This window comes from Hyperolius riggenbachi, chromosome 8, assembly GCF_040937935.1.
Source record: "Hyperolius riggenbachi isolate aHypRig1 chromosome 8, aHypRig1.pri, whole genome shotgun sequence".
Lineage (NCBI taxonomy): Eukaryota > Metazoa > Chordata > Amphibia > Anura > Hyperoliidae > Hyperolius > Hyperolius riggenbachi.
This window is the reverse complement of record NC_090653.1, coordinates 116,450,121-116,468,912: the sequence shown is the minus strand read 5'-3', so window position 1 is coordinate 116,468,912 and position 18,792 is coordinate 116,450,121. Positions and strand designations below refer to the sequence as shown.

The window sequence follows — 18,792 nt, the reverse complement described above, 5'->3', positions numbered from 1 at the left end:
AGTACTGAGAACACAGATCTGGTCACTCACAGGAACAGCTATTTGATGTGAAATGTGTGACTGTCAGATGACTGTCAGCCCCTTTTAAACCTCCCTTCACTCTTCATACCAGCTTTATTCCAGGCATCCATATAACAGCTGGTTCCCTGTCCCATTGCCCAGTCATCCATGGGCACAGTGTTCACAGTGAAAGGTTCAATGCTTCCTGAATGAGAACAAGGGGGGATTCCCTCCCCTGTCCAGTCCAGCACAGCTCACATGTTTTTCACAGGCATCACTGCAGGAAGCCACTTCCATTGGAGCAGAAGTCGGCTTCCTGCTGTTGCCTAGCAACACAATGCCACAGCTGTGCCTGTCATCTCTCTCATGACAGCATGGCTGTTTGAGTCGCAGGGCAGACAGGCACACTGATTAGGAAGATGCCAGCAACACTAGGGGACTCGGGCGATTGCATAATGCAGGCAGAAAAAAAAGAGACGATGAATGCTGCAGGCAGGCGGCCAGGGCGATCACACAGGACTGCGGCAGGTGGGGATAGCACAGAGAAATTCACCCTCTGTTGGCTGCGCTCAGAGGCTCCAGCCTTCCCAGCCTCTGCCTCGACCTGGCCCTGCCCTACCTCTACCTCTAGATTTTAAGCCTTCAGGCAGGGTCGTCCTCCTTATGTCTCCAACCTGTTCATGCATCCCCATTACCGTACACCCATCCTATGGATCCGAGTGAACTCTTGAGTAAACTCGACTTGCCTAATCCCCATACTCCGATCCAGTGACTGACTAAGCATTACTTACCTTGTACTCCTACTGTGCTGCGTGATCTGGTTTTCATGTATTCCTGTATTGTCTTATTGCTGTATGTCACCCCTAAATATTGTCGGTAACCTTAACTAATGTCCAACACTGAGTAATATGTTGGTGCTTTATAAATACAATAAATAAGTAAATAAATGAAATAAATAAGATCAAAAAAGGCATTCAATTGCCTTTCTATATATACTTGCAGCCAACTAGTACTTTTTCTCTAAATCTGAACATAATGTTGAGATTAATCAGGGAACACATTTGCTACACTTGCACTCATTTTGCCGCACTGAGGCAGGTAATACTATGCAGGGGAGTTTTTCCCTGGGATACCCGGGTCTCTGTCATATTGCGATGACCTTGCAATTGCATTTTCTGCCTGCAGTTTTTTACATTCAACCTGTGATTTTTTTTTTGGATGGAGCAGAATACATAGTAATTGCGAAAGCACACATGGGGCTCGATTCACAAGTTATCACCGATTTGTGCTGCTCTTCGCGCGAAGCTACCGCGCGTATGCGCTTACGCGCGTACGCACGTAAGCACGCGCGCAAAGTCCAATAGGGCTTAATGGGAGCTTCGCGCGAAGCGCCGGGTGCTGCACGCGCGCCTGCGCGCTTGCGCGCGGAAAACTTTGCGCGCGGAAAATTCGCGCGAGTTTCTTCTTATCACGCCTAAACTGAGTTTAGGCGTGATAAAGGGCTTTTCACAGGCGTGCAAACACTTTGCACTGCTTTGTGAATCAAGCCCATTGTGCGGAAAAAAGCAGAACGCTACATAGAACTAATCTCTGAAATCTCTACTGAAAAAAAAAATGATTTTAGGATAGAGCCGCACAATGTCCTTAAAAGTGAAATCCTTTTACTGTGGACATATCCAAAAATCACACCACATCATACAACTAACATGTTTCAGACCTGTTAGCCTTTTGAAGAGAACCAGAGCTGAAGTAAAGAAAAGATTCTATACATACCTGGGGCTTCCTCCAGCCCCATATGCTTTGATCAATCCCACGCCGCCGTCCACCGTTGCCCGCATCTACAAGAACCGGCTCCCCGCTCTGCCGTCAGTCGGAGCCAGACTAAGCGTAAGGGAAGTGCGCTCTTTGCGTATCTCTGCAGCAGCCGCTGGAGAGATACGTAAAGGGCGCACTTCTCCAGCGTAGCTGGCTCCGATGACGTCAGTGACGAGAGCCGGTTCTCGTAGATGCGGGCAGCGGTGGAAGGCGGCGTGGAAGCGATCCGGGCATATGGGGCTGGAGGAAGCCCCAGGCATGTATAAAAGCTTTTCTCTACTTCAGCTCTGGTTCCTACTTCTCTTTAAGTAATTGTATGTTATACATGTTTACGGGTGTTCCTTTGTATCCTATTAGGTTCACATTCCATATTACATGATTTTGGATGTGAATATCCTTTCCTGTATGTGGAGGTATGGGAGTTCCTACTTGTTGGAACCGCTCACTCCACAGGAGGAGGGTATATAAGGTAACTGTGTGTCATTGGTAGGCAACTATGATTAAGGACAAACAGGTCAACAAGTTAGTTGCATGATGTGGTGTGGTTTTTGGATACGTCCACAATAAAGGATTTCACTTTTATGGACATTGTGCGGGCTCTCTCCTACCAAGTTCCTAATTGGATTGGCTGTCCTGGTCCTGGCACTGTCCTGGGGTAGAGTGAGCGGTTTTCTTCACCTTTTTTTTTTCCTGAAAAAAATGATTGTTGCATGTGAAAATATACTGCACCTACTTGTATTACTTTACTTGTTCTTTTTTCTAGCAATATTTTAACCTAGAAAGGGTGACACATAGGAACACAGCCATAAGTGTGTTTTGCATTTAAGGACAAAAACATAATTCCATAACAGAATAAAGTGGGTTGCAGCTAACTTCTTTACTGCAGTGCCACTGAGCAACACACCTTCCAAACATTTACTATCAGTTAATAGGCTGTGATTTATAACTTTCTGTGCAGGCACTGCAGCAGTGATCAATCTCAGGAAGAAGCACCTTGTAAACACAGCATAACATTATGTACGATTATCAGTTTGAATTTTTATCGTAGTTTTACTTTAAATTGCAGTCACACGAAATACAGTGCAATTGATAATTATAGAAGTGGTTTCGATGGGTGTTTTTAAATTATACTATTTCTTCTCCTTCCTCTTACTAATAGAGCCTGCAGAAATATCTTCTTTACAGCTTGAAATGAATTGTTTTATTGATTTTCTGTATTTATCCAGAGGTGATGTTGCATTCCCTTCCCCACATCAATTCACTTGTTTAATGACAAAGTGTCGTGCATGCTGTAATTTCTTATTTCAGCTCAATATATCTATATATATATATATATATATATATATATATATATATATATATATATATATATATTTGATTTATAAAGCGCCAACATATTCTGTGGCGCTGTACAAAGTAAGAAACAAACATGGGGCACATAATACAGACAATGGTGTACACTAATATACAAGATACATAATTAGTGACAAAATACAAAAAAATGATATATATATATATATATATATATATACAGTATATATATATATATATATATATATATATATATATTTATTTATTTTATTTTTTTTAGTTAGTGTGCGTTCAGCATGACTACACTCTCAAATTGTTGCATGTCATAATTTAATATTTTATGAGGTAGGTATTTCCAGTTACAGTTAATTAGCACTGCACTTTAATTGAGTGTAACTCAAAATCAATAAGATAATAGTGTTCACAAATAAAAGACTTTCACACAGCGTAGCATTTGCCTAGTCTTTCCGTTTCAGAGATTCACACGTCTGAAAAAAATGTATGTCAATAAGAATCAGCATATATTTCAAGCTGTACGCATTAACTCACAATCGTCAGTAAAAATATACGGATATCTATTTTGCTGAGACATACATTGGGGTTTATTCACAAAAGAGTGTTAACCGATAGCAAGGCCATGCTATGCAGTTAACACGCGAAGTGACACGCGCGCAAAGTTTTTATGCCTGCGTGCTTACGAAAGGTTTGCGCACGATCGCGCGTCTGTTCGTGCGCAAATACCCACGTTATAGCACAAAAAATGTCAGTTAACACGTCGGCGTAGCCTTTGCGTGCGCAAAGGTGCACGCGCGTCACCTAGCGTGTTAACTGCATAACACGACCGTGCTATCAGTTAACACTTTTTGTGAATCAACCCCTTTGATGGAAATATAGGTGATGCTTTACTTAATGATATTTATTTTTGATTTAAAAAAATACAGTTTACAGAAAATAGTCAAAGAGGTTGAGAAAAAGAGAACAGGTATATAACGTATGTGGTTTACCCATGCACTCTTAGTACTGTTTTATTTAGTATTAGCTTGACGACATAACCACTTTGGTCCATCGGTGTGATGAGCACTACATTTTGGGATCAATAATCATGCTGCTAAGGCTAAAATTGTAAAATATTGTTGCAAGAGAATTTAAATATAGTAATATTCTTCAAAGGAAATGCACTGCATGTTTTCTGTAACTGAGCTGTACCAGTTTAGAAAAGTGAAAAGAGAAAACAACACACTGCTCAAATGTAAAATGCAGAAATCTGCATTACCGATATGCGGTATGCCGCCAACTTTCGAGATTAATAGCAAATCCCCCATAGGTGCTAGCATTTCAGGGTATGTTAGGCATAAAAGTGGGAACAATATGAAAAAAAAAACTTTCAAAAAGACCTTGTACTTTTTGATAAAATCAATGTTAAAGTCAGCAGAAATGTAAAATGCTGAAAATCTGTATTGCTGCCGACTTTAGAGGTTGATAGCAAAGCTTCCATAGGTGCTAGAAACACCAAAAGTTCAGGATATGTTAGGCAATAGAATGGGAACAAGAGGAAAAGAAATTTTTCAAAAAGACAATGTTAAATTTGGCGGAAATTTCCGCTAAAAATTCACATTTGAATGTGGAAATCGGTAGTGGAAAGTGGTATCGCTAATCGACAATGGCAGAAAGCGGATTTTCCGCGGAAACGTAAATTGGCAAGTCCGACCATCCCTGCTCAAAACAAATAAAGCATGCAAATAAGACATCCTAGATCTACATAAATGACATTTTCTCATTCAATACTTTGTTCTTTACATAGTTGAATGTACTGACAACAAAATAACACACACATTATCAATGGGGAATCAAATGTATCAACCCATGAAGCCTGAGGTCTGGATTTGGAGTCACACTCAAAATTAAAGCGAGCAGTCTCCTGATGAGGTGGTAGATGGTCTCCTGAGGGATCTCTTCCCAGACCTGGACTAAACAGTCCACCAACTCCTGGACAGTCGGTGGTGCAACATGGCGTTGGTGGATTGAGCAAGACATGATGTCCCAAATGTGCTCAATTGGAATCAGGACTGGGAAATCAATGCCTTCGTCTTGCAGGAACTGCTGACACACTCCAGCCACACGAGGTCTAGCATTGTCTTGCATTAGGAGGAACCCATGGCCAACTGCACTAGCATATGGTCTCACAAGGGGTCTGAGGATCTCATCTCTGTACCTAATGGCAGTCAGGCCACCTCTGATGAGCACATGGAGGGCTCTGTGAACCCCCAACGAAATGCTACCTCACACCATTACTGACCGAATGCCAAATAGGTCATGCTAGAGGATGTTGCAGGCAGCAGAATGTTCTTCACGGTATCTCCAGACTCTGTCACATCTATCATATGTGCTCAGTGTGAACCTGTTTTCATCATGTGTGTCTGGCATATGCCAAATGTCTTACACGGTGTTTAGCTGTAAGCACAACCCCAACTTGTGGACATCAGGCCTTCATACCACCGTCATGTAGTCTGTTTCTGACCATTTGAGCAGACACATGTACATTTGTTGGCTGCTGGAGGTCATTATGCAGTGCTCTGGCAGTGCTCCTCCTATTCCTCCTTGCACAAAGGTGGAGGTAGCAGTCCTGCTGCTGGGTTGTTGCCCTCCTAGGTTCTCCTCCACATCTCCTGATGTACAGGCCAGTCTCCTGGTAGTGTCTCCATGCTCTGGACACTAAGGTGCCACAGCAAAGCAAACCTTCTTGCCATAGCTTGCATTGAAGTGCCATCCTGGGTGAGCTGCACTACCTGAGCCAGTTGTGTGAGTTGTATACTCAGTCTCATGCTACCCAGGTCTGGGCCGAGGCAGAGGCAAGAGAGACTCCAGCCTCAGGGTGCAGTGTAGAAGGGTGCGCACAACTCCCGTAGCTATCATTCCCCTATTGTGTTTGAAGCAGAAAAAAATAAGAAAAGGGGATACATGGCAGTGACTGCAAGCCAGATCACTAAAGATTAAGGTGTTAGGGGCCCTGGGGCGCCTCTTAGTCTAATAGCAATCAGTGTGTGACGGCTGGGGTGGGAGGGATAAGGGGCGCACTTTGGTGTCTAAGCCATGGGTGCTGGAGACCCTTGTCCCAGCTCTGAACCACTAGAGTGAAAGCACCGACAGCATTCAAAGAAGAAAATAGTAATTTTGACAGTACTTTTTCACCTACTTTTTATTATCTTTCAATTATAGAGTAGTGAAATGTTATTTTAACCACTTAAGCCCAACTGGACGAACATTCTCGTCCAGTTGGGATGCGAGCACTCCTGCGGGCCGTGTGCACTCCCCCGTGCTCTGGCTGCCGGCCGTAAGCCTAACGATCAATGAATGGGATTATAGATCCCATTCATTGATCGAAGCCCCCCACAGAAAAACCTACAGCCTCTAATCAGAGGCTGAGGTTTTTCTGAGTTACCAAAAGTTCCCCGTCTTCATTATTCTTCCTGCAAGCGTACGATCATGCTTCCAGGACTTTTTCACTGTGGCCATCTTGTGGCTAAATAGTAAAACTACACACACATTCATTTTTTAATAAATAAATACATTTTTTTTTTACATTTCAAATTAGCTGTTTACCTGCCACACCAAAAATGACCCACATACAGTTTTTAATACAAAAAAAAAATAAAACAATGACAATAAAAAAAAAACATAAATAGTTACCTAAGGGTCTGAACTTTTTAAATATGCGTGTCAAAGGAGTATATTAGTATAATTTTTTTAAATTATGGGCTTGTAAATAGTGATGGACGCAAATTGAAAAAATGCACCTTTATTTCCAACTAAAATATCTGCACCATACGTTGTGATAGGGACATAATTTAAATGGTGTAATAAGCGGGACAAATGGGCAAATAAAATACATGGGTTTTAATTATGGTAGCATGTACTAATTTCAAACTATAATGGCCAAAAACTGAGAAATAATGATTTTTTTTTCCATTTCTTTCTTAATATTCCTGTTAAAATGGATTTAGAATAAAATAATTCTTAGCAAAATGTATCACCCAAAGAAAACCTAATTGGTGGCGAAAAAAACAAGATATAGACCAATTCATTGTGATGAGTAGTGATAAAATTATTGGCAAATGAGTGGGAGGAGAAAGTTGCTCAGATGCAAAAAATAAACAACCCTTCGGGCTTAGGTGGTTAAAAAGAAGATGAAAAATTAACTTCTAGGAAATAAAACTTAGGATAAAAAGTGATTTGGATTGGGTCCAGTGTCATGAACCCACTTCTAATATACAGAGGTTTTTATTCTTTTTTTGGGGTGTGGTGAAAGTAACTCTTAAAGAACACCTGAAGTGAAGTAAAAAAAAAAAAAAAAGAGTTTCACTTACCTGGGGCTTTTGCCAGCCCCTTGCAGCTGCCCTGTGCCCATGCCGTCCTGGAATGATCCTCCGGTCCCCTGTCGCGGCTTAGTTTTGTTATGGCCGACTTGCAAGTTGATGGTCACTGCATCTGCATGGCCCTGGCTGTGTTTGTTCTCTCTCATGCTCCCATCACTGGGAGCATCCTGCACAGGTACAGTATGAGAAAACCTCATACTGCGCCTGCGCAGGACACTCCCAGTGACGGGTGCATGAACAAGGATGCATGCAGCCAGGGTCATGCAGGTGTAGTGGTGATAATGAAACTTAGCTGAGGTGAGGGACCGGAGGATCTTTCCAGGATGGTGCGGGCACAGGGCATCTCCAGGGGTCTAGCCGAAGCCCCAGTTTTTTATGTAACTTCAGGTTTTCTTTTAAGGAGTTATCAGGGAAAATAGTAAAAATAAGCTTTAATCACCTGGGGCTTTCTCCAGCCCCTTGCAGCCAACTGTCCCACACTTCGCACAGCCGTAGTAAGGCCGACCCTGTGGTCGGCCTGAATACTGATCTGCGAGAGTGAGACAGCGGCGGGGAGCAGAGGTGACAGCGTGGGACAGTCGGCTGCAAGGGGCTGGAGAAAGACCCAGGTGAGTAAAGCTTATTTTTTTACTATTTTCCCTGATAACTCCTTTAAGAGGAGACTAATATATTGAGTGAAATTCCAATTTATCAAAGACTGTAGGATTCTTAGAGGGACTTTTTTTGGTACATAAAAGGCTCTGTGTGGGAACATGTATCCAGTTCCCACAAACCTTTGTCACTACAAACATGGTGTCTTGAGTCCACGTGAGATTTGTTTATCCCCACATAAGATCCTTGTTCATACTCTATCTCTATGGTATTATTGAAATCCCTGCCAAATTCTCCCAGAAGCATTACAATTGTTTGGTTTGACCATTTTGGAATTGAGTAAGCATATGTTGCATGGGAGAATGTCACATTGACTTACATACAAGCAGCAACACTTAAGACAGAGACATCCAAGATGGTGTGAATTGCACGTATTTCTGCATCCTTCATTAAGAGTTCTTGGATTTGAAAGACTTTCTAAGGGTGAGAAAAGGAAGATGAATGAGCTTAGAAGCTTCTACTATAAAGGAGAAAGTCATGGGAGAATGGAGCATTGCACAGTGTGGAGAGCAGTGATCTGACGCGGCAGCTCGCATGCACCAGCAGTCAGGTTCAGTTTTCTGCATTCACTCATTCGTCCTTAAGGCTTACATGCTTGCAAACATTTTTATTTTTACACTTGGGAATCAATATTAAAACAAAATTAGTTTCCCTGTTTCAAGCATGAGAAAACACAACTTGGTTATTGCATCAGGCCTGATAAAGATATACAAGCTGATTCAAAAGCTTGCAACAAATGTTGATTTTTACTTAGTCACTAAAGCCCCGTCTACACGGGGAGATGTTGGGGAGATGTTGTGGCGATCGGCGGCCTCTTGCGCGTCCCCGCGCGTGCCCGCCGCGTGCCCGCTCGCCGCGCGTGCGCCGTATTCGATTCCCCGCTCGTGCCCACTCGTCCCCGCCGGCGCCGCTTATCTTCCACTCGATTCCCTGCCATTGTCCCCTCACGGGGAGCGAGCAGGGAATCGGCGGTGCAGAGATCCGTCCTGTCGGATCTTATCAATCGAGCCGCATCAGCGCATGTAGATGCGGCTTTAGAGTAGATCCCTTCCATGACTATCAATGTACCAAACTTTACAGATTAGGAAGTGAGAGAAATATTACCAAAAGAGGCACAGACAGCCGCAGATACCTGACAAGGGTTCCAACACTACTCAGTGGAACATATATTTTACCTTTGCAACATTCCCTTTTGGAAAGTTTTACCCTAATTCCCATTAGACAACATCTGTCAAATTTGAGTCCGGAAGCAAGAAATGTTTTCCCCAAAAGAGGGACAGACAAATAAAATTTCTGTCTATTCCATACGGCAGCGTTCCCCAACCCTGTCCTCAAGGCCCACCAACAGTGCATGTTTTGTGGAAGTCCACAGAGGTAGATCATCAGCTCTACTGAGACACTAATTACCTCACCTGTGCATGTTGGTGGTTTTCTCCAAAACATGCACTGTTGGTGGGCCTTGAGGACATGGTTGGGGAACTCTGCCATACGGTATCATGCTGTTTCATATTGCATACAAATCCTTAACCTCACTGGCATTATGAGGATTATTTCCAGATTTACGGAAAAGCCATTAATTTTTTTCACAAGCTTTTAGACACCCCCCCCCCCCCCCCAAAAAAAAAAAAAACATACCACAGAGAAATCTGCAGCAGCTTCTGCACATAATTCACTCAAGCACAGGTTTACCGCTCTGAGCTGTGGACTTCCATCCCAAGCCTGACTCGAAATTACCACTAAGGAGGTTAACCTAATGTATTACATCTGAGCTTTGCCCTGGCCAAACTCTGATTTGACTCATATCCCACCCTGTACCATTTTTTAAATTAGTTAAAATCATTCTAAAATAAGACAATACAAGTTATGTACTGTAATATTTTACTTTTTGAACTTGGCTAGTTTATCTCTTTTTTTTCAAAAATAAACTGAAATTCCCCTCCTAGCAGAAACACACTCATATACATACACATGTGCACACATACCCATTCATACTCAGACAAATGAGTCTTTTATTTCACAGAACTACTTCCATCTTTTTATGCTCCACCTGTGACCATGACATTTATTGTGAAATTGTTGCTTAAACGTACCGTGCAAAATTAACGCCATTAGAAAAATATGTTCAATGCACAGCTCTGAATTGCCGGGTGGAAATGTACTTTTTTTTTTTCAATCAAATGTATAAACATTCAGCAAATGTTTCATAAAATAAAGAAATAAAACCTATTACCTTTCCAATGAACAATAATGCCATTGTTACGCAACTCAAAACACACTCAGTTGTATTTTCATGATAGACTTAGAAAAGTGGAAATATTGCTTCCCATTTCATTTCAACTGCCTGTATAATTATTGTATCTCTAAATGAAAGTAGTATGTGATCCAATACAAATTATACTATAAATTGTTTGTTTCAAATTTTGGGGTGCTGATGATTTTTTTTGTGACCTACATGGATTTTCAAATGAGTTTAGTGCTGCTGATGCTAGTAGCTAGATTATATACTTACAGATTGTGTTAAGAATAGTTAGTGATAGTTAGTGATAGTTATGGGTTTATTTTAGTGAATAGGTTTAGTCTGTCTGCAGGGATTAAGGTTTGTTTTAGTCTCTCATAAGGAATACATTTGGTGTTAGGCATAGTTGGAAGGCTAAAAATGCTACTTAGTCCATATCTATAGTATACTGAGAAACCTATTTTTAAATCTCATATTAAATCCCACTAGTTCTTGAAAGTATTCTTTTCCACTACCCTCTAGTTTGTAAACCTACAATGGCATGGTCCTTCCCCCAAATCGGGTAATGTGGATACCCATTCATGTATAAAAGGCCCCACAGTGGTTTATTTCAGCTGTAATGAACACAATTGTGCCTTTAAGAAATTTTGCAGCCCTTTTACAGCCAGTGTCAGTCAGATGCAGCTTTATCTAAGATGTGTTGCCATCTTTTTTTCTCTATTTTATAAAATTTTATGTTTCTTCCTTCTGGGTTGGAGTGTGGTTGTGGGACAGGGTCTCTGGGGGGTGAGAGGTCCTGGGGCGCAGTCACAGTTGCTTGCATATTCCCAAATCTTACTGCAATGCCCTTCTTTCTGGTCTCCCTATGACCCGAATAGCCCCGCTGCAGTCCGTCATGAATGCGGCAGCCAGAATTATCCACTTCTTCTATTGCTCCACCATGGAAGCTCCCCTCTGTATATCCCTCCACTGGCTTCCTATCCAGGCCAGAATCAGATTCAGGATACTATGTTTGGCCTACAAATCTGTCCACAAAACCTTTCCAACCTACATTTCTGATCTTATTCAGAGGTACACACCAAGCTGCTCACTCCATTCCTCCAATTTACTTTGACTGACCGCCCCCCCATCACCCAGTCCCATGCACCCCTCTAGGATGTCTCAAAAGCATCTCCAACACTATGGATCTCTCTACCTCCCCCCATTAGAGTTGCCCACTCCTTCAACATCTTCATTAAGGCCCTCAAAATGCACCTTTTCACTCTGGCCTACCCCCCCCCCCCCCACCCCACTGGTGCTCTAAACCCACAGCTGAACTCTGGTCCCCTACCGTGTCACCACCTCTCCCTCTAGATTGTAAGCCTTTGGGCAGGGTCCTCATCCTTATGTCTCTTACCTGTTCAATCACCTCCATTACCGTACACTCACCCTATGGATTTGAGTGAACTCTTAAGTGAACTCAACTTGCCTAATCCCCATGCTGCCATTCAGTAACTGACTAAGCATTACCTTGTACTCACACTGTGCTGTGTGATTTGATTTGATTTGCATATATTCCTCTATTGTCTTATTGCTGCATGTCACCTCTAAATATTGTCTGTAACCTTAACTAATATCCAGTGCTGCGTAATATGTTGACGATTTATAAATAAAATAAACAAATAAATACATCTTTTGGTCATTTTTAACTTAGAGTAAAGTGGAGACCTGAGAGAAGTCTGCATGGACGAGTCGACCCTGCAAATGTGCTTTGCAACGTGCAGAACTGATGCCTCTCCTAAAAAAGAAACGGTGAGGTACCCTTTGATAAGTTGAAGTAGTGTAAATTTCATTCATTTTTAGCACCTGTTTCAGCAGCAATGAGCACATTGACGTTGACTAATGTGATGTAATGTGGTGCTGTGGAAGTACCAAAATCAGCGCAAACCCACCGCAAACTCTGCAGTGCGTTGCCGCATGATTCATGCCTACCGCATTGATTATGCAACAATGCAAGTCCAAGGCGATGTGCTAAGCGTGCATGAGCGAGCGATAGTGGTAGCGGAGCAGCCAGCGTGCTTGTGCAGTGTAATATCCGAGGCAGCTGTGGCGAATAGCACCGCCGCCGCAGCTGCCTCCATGCGGCCATCTGTCCATTCAGCGTACACGTTCTCCTGTGCAGGGGGCTGCCATAGCACGTGGGCGCGCGCATAGATGGGAGCTTTATGTGGGGAGGAAGCCCGTCAGCTGACCTGCTGGTCGGCTGACGTCAGGGGAGACCCACGGCGCCCAGGATTGGCTGATGAGAAGGGGGCGTGCCAGTGAGGTCTCCTCTGCTTCATAAGCCTCCGGGCTGCATTGCTACTTTGTCTGTTGTCGTGAATACTTGCGTGTGAGCGCGCAGACCTTAGATAGTTCCCTGGTGTTGATGCTACGGATTTTACACCAGGCTTAGGAATTTTGCAGTCTTGTTATTGTTATATTGTTAGACTAGTTCTGGGTGTTGTTGCCAAGGATTGCACACCCAGGCTAGGATATTTATTGTATTGATCTCCTGTGTACGACTCTGGCTAGCACTCTGACTTTGAATCTGTTTTCTGATACTGTACTTCTGCCCATCTGTCTACCTGTTGCTGAACCTCGGCCTGATTACCGATTACTCTCTTGCCTGATGATTCTATACCGATACGTACCTTCCTGTTGCTGAACCTCTGCCTGATTACTGATTAATCTCTTGTTTCATGATATTGTTTTTACTTACCTCTCTGTTGCCGAACCTTGCCTGCCTGACCATTCTACTCACCAGTGGGCCCTCGCCACTGGTGAGGTACTAGTTACACCAGCCCCTCTGGTGGGCCGTTCTGTTAAAGCTTTAGTTCAGCCCCAATTACCTGCTTTTATAGGGTATCTCTCATTGCAGTATTATTGTATCTCCTAGGCTACTGTTCAGTCTGGGTCACCCGCCCCACGGGTGTTCTCGTGCCTGCAGTACTATCTGAATCACCCGCTCCCCGGGAGATTCAGCCTCTTCGTTATTGTACTCTCCAGCCTGCTGGAACTTGTACGCTAGTGCACGCTTAGTGTACTGATATTACCTCACCAGCCCCTCTGGTGAGGTCTGGTCAAACTATTAAAGTTACTGTTGCACCCAAACACTTACACTTTGCTAGATGTGCAGAGGTTAGTCGTACTTGTATTATTGGTGATTCTGCAGATCACTAATAATCAGGTGTATGTCTGTATTGTTGGTGATACTGCAGATCACCCATAATCAGATACTCTCTGTGTGCTGACACCAATCGTTACAGAACAACAGACCATAAAGTATTATGGAGGCATTCTGCCAACGGGTCGACATGTTAACTGTCACCGTTAATGAACTCATTAAAATGGTGGAGGCTCAACAGACTCAGATTAATCAACTATCTGAGTCAGTTAACTGTCTTTTTAGATCCTAATACCCGAGTGTCTCCCCTCTCTGTGATTGAGCCGAGGGTACCCCCACCAGAAAAATTCTCGGGGCATCGCTCGGACTTTAGTAATTTCAAGCATAGGTGCTTGTCTTATTTTGAATTACGACCCATTTCCTCAGGCACTGAGGCTCAACGGGTTACATTCCTTAAGATTTTATTTTGTGGAGATTCCCAGTCATGGGCATATAGTCTCCCTACAGGGCATGAGGCCTTGGTCTCGGTAGAGGAGTTTTTTAAAGCCATGGCTGTAATTTATGACAACCCTGATTTGGCAGTGACATCTGAGAGGAAGTTAAAAACCCTCAGACAGGGCCAGGGTTCTGTTGAGATTTATGCGGTAGAGTTTCGGAGATGGGCAGTATCAGCCAGGTGGGGGCAGTACGCACTCTTGGACTGTTTCTTGTCCGGATTGTCTGACGCAGTGTCTGATTTAATGTTGGGCCATCCAGAACCCAAAACTCTGGATGAGGCCATTTCTTTGGCTGTCAAGATCGATAGACGAGTTCGTTACCAAAAACAAACTCGGGCTAAACCCCCAAGAGAGTTCGCCTCGTGTACTTTTTCAGCTCCTTCGCCTTCCTCTCCACCAGCTGACGAGACAATGCAAATTGGGCAGGCTGAGCTCTCGGAGGTAGAAAAAAATCGAAGGCGAGCCGAGAAGTTATGCCTATACTGTGCCAATAAAGGGCATATGGTTTCAGCTTGTCCTAAAAAGGCAGAAAACGCTATCGCCTAGGAATAGCCGGAGGTACTACCCTAGGCGATATTGCTATACCTCTAAGTAATAAATGCGTATTGCTTCCTTGTACAATCTCCTGGGAGGGACAGGTTCACACAACTGAAGCTTTTGTAGATTCTGGATCAGCAGTTAATGTTATGTCGGCAAGCTTCGCCAATCAGTTTGGTTTTACGTTGCTTCCACTGGGGGAATGGATTAAAATTATGGCGGTGGATGATTCTCCACTGCCTGTCACCATAACCCAGACCCCTGAATTGGTATGCCAGCTGGGAGCCCTGCATAGGGAAATAATACAGTTCCTGGTCTTAGAGATGTCCACATCCACGGTCATCGTAGGCATGCCTTGGTTAAAGAAGCATTCTCCAGACATTGACTAGCATACCAGACAGCTGATAAGCTGGTCTGCCTTCTGTCATGACCACTGTTTGAACCAGGTTCCCATTGCGGTAAATGAGCTCGGAACTAGTGAACAGGATCCAGAACCCTCTGGGGCGCAGGTTGACTTGGATTGGGCGTCAGAGCTGGGTCCTTTTCAACAAGAAGTTCCTGAGGGTAAACCAGAGGGGGTTCTTTTTGTTCCTCTCCATTTGAGATTTAAAGTTTTGGAGGCATTCCATGCCCATAAAAATTCGGTTCACCTGGGAGTGGCTTGCACCTTAGAATTATTAAATCGGAGTGTCTGGTGGCCCTCCGTCACTACTGATTTTAAGGAGTTTGTGGGAAGTTGTGCTGTTTGTGCCAGGAGCAAAGCTTCTAGACGAGCACCTGCCGGCACTTACAGCCTCTTCCCGTGCCAGAGGAACCTTGGACCCATGTGTCCATGGATTTTTTGGGCGAACTGCCTCTCTCTGAGGGCAAAACGGTCATTTGGGTGGTAGTCGACCGGTATAGTAAGATGGCACACTTCATCCCCTTGAACGGACTACCCTCTGCCCAGGAACTGGCAGAGCTGTTTATCTTTCACATCTTCAGACTGCATGGGATTCCTCAGGATGTGGTGTCTGATAGGGGAGTCCAGTTCACTTTGCGTTTCTGGAAAGCATTTTGTCAGCAATTGGGGATGAAGTTGTCCTTTTCCTCCGGCTACCACCCACAGACCAATGGTCAGACCGAGAGGGTAAACCAGGCTCTAGAGCAGTTCCTCAGGTGCTATGTGGCCGATGCCCAGACCGATTGGGTAAGATTTTTACAATAATTTGAGGTCTGCCTCATCAGGCTTCTCCCTGTTCCAGGTTGTTACGGGGAGATCACCCAAATTTTCACCCTTGCCAGTGGTAGCTTCACCTTTCCCTGCTCTAGAAAACTGGTCAGAGACTATGAGAGACATTTGGAATAAGGTGAAGCAAAATTTGTGAAAAGCTTTTTTGACTCGGAAGAGGCAAGCCAACAAGAAACTGTCGGTGGAATGGAAGTTCACACCGGGAAATTTAGTGTGGATTTCCACACGACACCTGTCTCTGAGGCAGCCCTCTGTAAAATTGGGTCCCAAGTTCATAGGGCCCTACACTATTGCTAAGAAAATAAATAATGTTATTTACAAAGTGTCACTTCCCCCCAGTTTCAGGGGTGGTAGGACATTCCATGTGTCGCTTTTAAAGCCTGCAGTGTATGTGGATGCCACTCCCCCCCCCCCCCCATGGTAGTCAATGGAGATCCGGAGTACGAAATAGAAAAAAAATTGGATTCCCGGCGAGTACGTAGGTCTTTACAGTATCTGGTCCACTGGCGAGGGTATGGTCCAGAAGAGCGGTCCTGGGTACCACTCTCTCGCATGCATGCTGAAGAGCTCAGGATGGAGTTTAATAGAAGGCATCCTGATAAGCCGGGTGGTGCGTGTTCGGAACCCACGCCTAGAAGGGGGGGTACTGTCATGGGCGTCCGCAGAAAATTTTCCAGGGGGGGGGGGCAAAAAGTGGGGAGCAAAAAGCGGGGCGGCGCGCTGCGCCGAAAAATGGGTGTGGTCATGAACCAGAATGTGGGTGTGGTCGTGGGTGGAGAAAGGTTTACATGAACTAAGCAATGGTGGGACATTAGATTAGGACAGTGGTGGCGAACCTTTTGGAGGTCGAGTGTCCAAACTGCAAAGTCACTTTACTATCACAAAGTGCCAACAGCAATTTAAACTAAATACAAACGTTTTAACTCATACATGAACATTATGGAAAATTAAGTTGAAAATAAACTGTGAAGATAAACAATTTCATCCATCGTACTCCTGAAAAAAATTATTCATTTTTTTAGAACCTCCCAGTTTCATTTTCTGTTTTAAAAAGCGGAAAAAGTAGGTTTAATGCTATTGCCTCATATGATGATGATTCAGCTTTTTCCATAGTCTCGATGTTAGCAATCATGTGACCCCCAACAAGACAAATTCAGCAATCATGAGCCCCCCCCCCCCCCATCAAGACAAATTCAGCAATCATGAGGCCCCCAACATGACCAACTCAGCACATGAGGCCCCCAACAAGACAAATTCAGCAATCATGAGGCCCCCAACAAGACAAATTCAGCAATCATGAGGCCCCCAACAAGACAAATTCAGCAATCTTGAGGCCCCCAACAATCCATGAGGCCCCCAACAAGACAAAGTCAGTAACCATGAGGCCCGCAACAAGACAAATTCAGCAGTCATGAGGCACATAAATAGACAGCTTTTCACATAAATAGAATGCCCCCTTAATATGTAGACACCTCTCACCTGGCAGCAGTTCCCCAAAATACACTCAATCTGACAGCAGTGGTTCCCCAAAAATAGGTAGCCCCAGGTCTATAGGTGTCCCCAGAATAGGTGGCCAGCGGTATAGATGTCCCCAGAACTGGTAGCCAGGGGTATAGATGTCCCCAGAACAGGTAGCCAGGGGTATATGTGCCCAGTATATGTAGGCAGGGGTATATGTGCCCAGTATATGTAGGCAGGGGTATATGTGCCCAGTATATGTAGGCAGGGGTATATGTCCCCAGTATATGTAGGCAGGGGTATATGTCCCCAGTATATGTAGGCAAGGGTATATGTCCCAGTATATGTAGCCAGGGGGATACGTCCCAGTATATGTAGCCAGGGGATATGTCCCAGTATATGTAGGCAGGGGGTATATGTCCCAGTATATGTAGGCAGGGGGTATATGTCCCAGTATATGTAGGCAGGGGGTATATGTCCCAGTATATGTAGCCAGGGGGATATGCCCCAGTATATGTAGGCAGGGGTATATGTCCCCAGAAAAAGTAGCCAGGGGTATATGTCCCAGTATATGTAGGCAGGGGTATATGTCCCAGTATATGTAGGCAGGGGTATATGTCCCGGTATATGTAGGCAGGGGTATATGTCCCAGTATATGTAGGCAGGGGTATATGTCCCAGTATATGTAGGCAGGTGTATATGTCCCAGTATATGTAGCCAGGGGTATATGTCCCAGTATATGTAGGCAGGGGTATATTTCCCAGTATATGTAGCCAGGGGTATATGTCCCAGTATATGTAGGCAGGGGTATATGTCCCAGTATATGTAGGCAGGTGTATATGTCCCAGTATATGTAGGCAGGGGTATATGTCCCAGTATATGTAGGCAGGTGTATATGTCCCAGTTTATGTAGCCAGGGGGATATGTCCCAGTATATGTAGGCAGGTGTATATGTCCCAGTATATGTAGGCAGGGGGTATATGTCCCAGTATATGTAGCCAGGGGTATATGTCCCAGTATATGTAGCCAGGGGGATATGTCCCAGTATATGTAGGCAGGGGTATATGTCCCAGTATATGTAGGCAGGTGTAGTGATGCTCAAATACCCCTTTTTAAAATTCGAGTTTGGTCGAATTCGAATAGTAAATTATTCGAGGTCAGTCGAATATTCGAGTCGAATAATTTTTACTATTCGATTCGACCTCGGACTTCGAGCTCACTATTCGAGTCGGTATTCGAGCTCACTATTCGAGCTGACTATTCGAATTGGCCTTAAATAGCTTCCAACACTTGTTTTGAGGGTGAATGATGCAAGAAACATCTTTTTTTCCAAGTAACAACAGCAAGTGATTATGTGGGGATGTTCCTTTAAAAAAAAATGTGGAAAGAGAAGTTGTGTCCTTAATTTTGTTCAGTAGTGTTACTGTATATACTTGTTCTTCTTCTTCTTTATCTTTCTTCTTCTTCTTCTCGATCTTCTTCTTCTATATCTTCTTCTTCTTCTTCTATATTGTCTTCTTCATCATCTTCTTCTTCTT

The 18,792-nt window shown here is 43.9% G+C and overlaps 1 long non-coding RNA gene across 1 annotated transcript in view; it reads left to right on the top strand.

The window, feature by feature from the left end:
* Positions 1–429: 429 nt before the first annotated feature.
* Positions 430–18,792, top strand: part of LOC137528296 (uncharacterized) — a 197,446-nt gene continuing 179,083 nt past the window's right edge. The window contains exons 1-2 of the long non-coding RNA XR_011023349.1: positions 430–528; positions 12,080–12,177. This is a non-coding gene — a long non-coding RNA (uncharacterized lncRNA). The remainder of the gene's footprint in view (positions 529–12,079; positions 12,178–18,792) is intronic.